This window comes from Camelina sativa, chromosome 4, assembly GCF_030686135.1.
Source record: "Camelina sativa cultivar CO46 ecotype springtype chromosome 4, ASM3068613v1".
NCBI classification, from domain to species: Eukaryota; Viridiplantae; Streptophyta; class Magnoliopsida; order Brassicales; family Brassicaceae; genus Camelina; species Camelina sativa.
Genome location: NC_141883.1, coordinates 8,074,619 through 8,080,020, shown reverse-complemented (window position 1 = coordinate 8,080,020; position 5,402 = coordinate 8,074,619). Strand labels below are relative to the sequence as shown.

The following is a 5,402-nucleotide window of genomic DNA, read 5'->3' as shown; positions in this document are numbered from 1 at the left end:
TCTATCTTAGTAGTTTTTACTTTCTGCATTTTACATTCTGCAATAGGATTGTTAGTGACAAACATTCTTTACATTTGACTTGACTTAGACATATATGCACATCCTGATTGCTTGCAAACACTCAGATTGGATTGACACCTCTTATACTACAACTGCATAAGGGGAATTGAAACACCTTGCTTTCACCATTGTTCATCATCATATCATTCATTCACATTCCATTTCACACACAAGAAAAATGCTAGTTTCAATTTGGCGTTGTTGCCCATTTGAGTGTTTATTTGTGACAATTAGGATCAATAGAAGTCTAAGATTAAGTTCCTTTATCCCCTTGTTCGCTACTGATCTCGATTCTTCTACTGCTTGTTTGTGATTGAGTTTCAGATACCAACTCGACCTCCACTCGACCGAGTGAGTGCTCGAGTTCGTGATCGAGTCAGAAACCGGATACAAATAGACGTTACTTCCTAGTCGACTCGACCATCCACTCGAGCCTGCGCTCGACCGAGTGCCTGTCCGAGTCTGTACTCGAGTCTGTTGATGCAAACAAGATCCAAGGGTCATCACAATCTTCAGAGACTCCTTGATCACATCAACCGACCACCAAGGGACCTGAGACAGCAGAAAACAAGAATCAATCAGGAACAAGAACAACAAGTGCTAATGGAGCAACAAGATCAACAAGCTCCAAGGGCAAGGAACATTGGTGCTGGGGATGCACCTAACACACACAACCAAAGAGCTGGTATTGTGCCTCCTGCAGTTGCGAATAATAATTATGAAATCAAGAGTGGATTGATCTCCATGATACAAGCCAACAAATTTCATGGGTTGCCAATGGAGGATCCTCTAGATCACCTTGATGAGTTTGACAAGATATTTGGACTCACAAAAATCAATGGAGTAAGTGAAGATGGCTTCAATTTAAGGCTATTCCCATTTTCCCTTGGAGACAAAGCTCATCTCTGGGAGAAGACTCTTCCTACTAGAGCAATAACCACATGGGATGCATGCAAGAAAGCTTTTCTGGCCAAGTTCTTCTCCAATGCAAGGACTGCTAGGTTGAGGAATGAAATTTCTGGGTTTGCTCAAAGGAATAATGAGAGCTTTTGTGAAGCTTTGGAGAGGTTTAAAGGATTCTAGACTCAGTGTCCTCACCATGGCTTCAGCAATGAGTCCCTTCTAAGCACTTTGTACAGAGGAGTTCTACCCAAGATTAGAATGCTACTTGATACAGCTTCAAATGGCAACTTCCTCAACAAGAATGTGGAAGAAGGATGGGAATTGGTTGAGAACCTTGCTCTGTCTGATGGAAATTATAATGAGGACTATGACAGAACAATAAGGTCCACATCTACTGATCAAGAGGACAAGTACAAGAAGGATTTGAAGATGGTCAATGAGAAGCTTGACAAGATTCTCCTAAGCCAATCAAAAACCATTTACTTCATTGGTGAAGAAGAAGCTCCAGTGCAAGAAGGAGATAGGGAGTTTGCTGAGTTGTGCTACATGCAAAACCAGGGAGGATTCAAAGGTTACAACCAAGGAGGATTCAAGAATAACAATCTCTCTTATAGGAGTAACAATGTGGCTAACCCACAAGATCAATTCTACCCCCCTCAACAGCCTCAACAACCTCAATAGCAACAAAACTATATACCCAAGCAGCAACAACAGGTGTTCCAGCCCCAATTGTGTCCCCCACCAGGGTTTCAGACTAACCAAGGCCAGGAACAAGACTTAAGAGCTATGATGCAACAATTGCTGGTTGGGAAAGCCAATGGAAAGCTTGAGGAGGCTAACCAATTTGCTGAGTTGAATCAAAGGTTAACATCACAGTATAATGATCTCAATATGAAGTTTAAAGGTCTGAACTCAAGAGTGAAGTATATGGAGAGCAATATAACATCTACTTCAGCTCCAAAACCCACCCAACTCCCTGGAAAAGCAGTTCAAAACCCAAGGGAGTTTACTGCCAAAGCAATTCATATCTTTGAAGAAGAAGTCACTGAGGACAGTGAAGTTCAAGTTGGGGAGGAATGGTCATTTCTTGAAGCTCAGAGTGAAGTTTGTGCAAAGCAGACTGAATCCGGTATTGCACTCGACCGAGTGAGTGTTCGAGTGGTCGATCGAGCTGAAGAGTCAGAAGCTGTCAAGCCTGCTAAGTACATCCCTCCTGCTTACAAACCGCCTCTACCATTCCCAGGACGTTTCAAGGCACAGAAGCTTAAGGAATTAAGGGAAATCATTGAGAAAAAAGAAATGTTGTCTTTGCAACAAGAGGAAGAGAGAGCTTTGAAGGAAGAGGTTGTGATTGAGAAACAAGAGGAAGTGATGGCCATACAAGAGATCATCATTGCTTATTAAGAAGAAGAGAGAGGACCTGCCTTGGAACAGTATGATCCATATCCTCTCTACAAGGATTTTTTGCTTGATTTATCAAAGAAGAAGGCTCAAGCTCAAGATGAGAAGGATCTTGAAGACCTTGGAGGAATTATCATCCCAATTAAGCTTAAGGATCCAGGTCCATTCTATCTGCCTTGCACACTTAGCTATCTTCACTACAACCTCAGTGCTTATGTGACTTGGGAGCATCTATCAGTGTGATGTCCTATTCTATAGCACAAAAGCTTGGGCACACTGACTTCAAGTCCACCAACCTTCATATATGCCTAGTTGATGGTTCAAACAGAGATGTGGTTGGCAAGTTGGAGAATATTCCAGTCAAGATAGGAAGAGCAAGGGTTCATACAGATTTTGTGGTATTGGAGATGGACAAGGAACCTGAAGATCCTATCATCCTTGGGAGGCCATTCTTAGCCACAGTTGGAGCTGTTATTGATGTTAAGGAAGGTCTTGTGACCTTGAACATTTCTGAGGGTATAGCTATGAAGTTTAACATCTATAACCCAACCAACCTTCCTACCATTGATGATCAACCTTTTACTATCAAGGACAAAGGTGGTCATGAAGGTTTAAGTGAAGTGGCAACTCCAAAGGACAATCTCTCTCTTCAAGAGGATCCTGTGGAAAAGCTTAAGAGGTCATTTCAAGAGTTGACTGGTATGGTTAAGGATCTCCAAGTCAAGCTAAACAAGAGGTCTTTGAGGAAAGCAAGACCAAAGCTCAAAATCAAGAAGAAATATGGTTTGTGTGTTAATGGTGAGGTGATCAAGGATCAGACTCACAGTGATCAAGAAGTGCCAGGGAGGATTTCATCACCTCCTTGGTATCTAAACAAAGCCTAAGAAGGCAACCAAAGTCAAGCTTAGTGACTCTAAACAAGCTCACTAGGGAGGAAGTCCCTAAGGTATCCTTTGTAAATATGCTTTATTTTCTTAGTAGTTTTGATGTGTTTTCTTTTATGTTTGTGTTGGGCAGGCCTTTTAATGAAAGTGTAGATGGGTATGAAGAGATATGGACTTGGGGAAGGAGATTCGCAACCCCACTCGACCAGCCCACGAGAGGTACTCGACCGAGTTGGCAAAGAAGTAAGGCCCACTCGATTCTCATTTCTCTAGAATGATCGAGTGGAGGGAAGAAAAAGAAGAAATTTTTTGAAATTTCAAACATTGGTCAAGGAGCTCGACCACGTGCTGGTCGAGTGTGGGGTCGAGTGGCAGCAAAAAGCAGGTCAAAGATTCTCATTTCAAATTTGAATGGTATGGACGCTCCACCCTTGTCTCCTTGTCCCCTTAGCTTCTTTAAATAGAGCCTTACACGATCTTATATATCTCACACTCTCACATTTGCTCAAAACAACTAAAATCAAGTTTTAAAATCTCTCTCAAATTTTATCTTTTGCTCAAGCTTAGCTCTTTTAAGTTTTTGGGTCACTAACCTATTAACCTTAAGCTTTGAGTCTATTCCCTTCAGTTCTATTCGAAAATGTCTTCAAGGATTACTAGGAAGTCTCAACAAGCGGTTGCAAGCTCCATGGAACGTTGTGATGATCGCCTACAATCAAGAGGAGAAGCTGGAAGAACCACTCGACCCCCCACTCGAGCACGTACTCGACCGAGTCCCAGTCGGTTGGCATCGTCGAGCTGCCCCAATCACCTTCTCCAAGTCACCAACCAGACCCCAACTACACATTTGACAGCATGAATGAGGATGTGGACAGCTTCTTCTCCAATCCTTGAGGTACCGCTATCACCTTCACTTGTAAATATCATAGCATTTCATATTGTGTTTTGTTTTTGGTCTTGAATCCTCTTACAAATTTCGTTCACACAGAGGACTGTGTGATTTAAGTTTGGGGGAGGGTTTGAGATAGCATTTGACATTGTGTTTTGTTTTCTTATTTCAAATTTTTAGCATAATCATGTTAGTATTTGCATATCATCTAAGGCATTGGAAAGCCCCTAAAAATTTGAAAATTTTGCAAAAATCTTTATAAAAAAAAAAAAAAAACGAGTGTTCATGTAGTTTGCATTGCATAATAGCATCTTGTTTAGCATGTTTCATGTAGGACTGTTAATTATTTGCATTAGGGATCTATGATGAGTTTTGCCTTGTTAGCTTGTTTAATTCACTAAACTAGGATTAATGCCCAAGTTAATAGTACTTTGATGTTAGTTGAGTAGTTAGAAGCATAAAATTGAACCAAGCCTTGAATTCCTGTATTGCATTTGGTCTAAATTGAAGCATGTTGTGATTTGATGTCATTTCCTACTTATAAGAACTTAATATTGACTGTTAAATATCAATGTGTGCATTGCTTTAAACTCATGGATATCATATACATATTTGGATCATCTTTCTCCTTTTTACCACTCTTGTTGATCCAAGTAGCTGATTGAATCATTAAAATCAGTTTCCAATACCCTTAACCAACCCTTCTTTCAAGCCATGTTTATTCTTGAGTGTGTAAGGCCTATTTTGGGATTGAGCTTGGTAGAAAGTGTTAGGTTTGAACTGACAAGAATAATGCCTTGTGTAGTTCTAGTTTGCATTTTCCAAACTAGATAGGACTAGGTGATTTCATTGTTGGGTTTGGGATTTGGTTGTTTGAAAAAGAATGAAAAGAAAAGAGGAAAAGAGAAAGAAAAGGTTAGAGTCTTTAGGAGGGGAATGTGCTTAAGTAAAATCAAAATCTAGTGAAAGGATGGGAAGTAAAAAAATTGTTGTTGAAGATGGTTCTAGTTAAAGAAAAGAAAAGAAAGAAAAGAAAAGTCTAGCAAAATGCTTATATGTCTTAAGAATAAGAAGAAAAGAGAACCATAGCAAATAAGTAAGAATCTCCCATTCCACTAGAAAGATCAAATAAGAAACCTCTCCTAAGACTTTAAAATCAAAAGAGAAAAGAGTGAAAGAGAAGAGAAGAAGTTAAAGGGTAGCACTAGGATCAATTGGGTTTAGATTGATAGGATAAACACTTTGGGTGCCTTTGGGTAGACAAG

The 5,402-nt window shown here is 40.2% G+C and overlaps 1 non-coding gene across 1 annotated transcript; it reads right to left on the bottom strand.

The window, feature by feature from the left end:
- Positions 1–1,059: 1,059 nt before the first annotated feature.
- LOC147945591 (small nucleolar RNA R71) lies at positions 1,060–1,166 on the bottom strand. Its single transcript, XR_015597834.1, has one exon. It is a non-coding gene; the product is annotated as a small nucleolar RNA R71 (small nucleolar RNA).
- Positions 1,167–5,402: the final 4,236 nt, after the last annotated feature.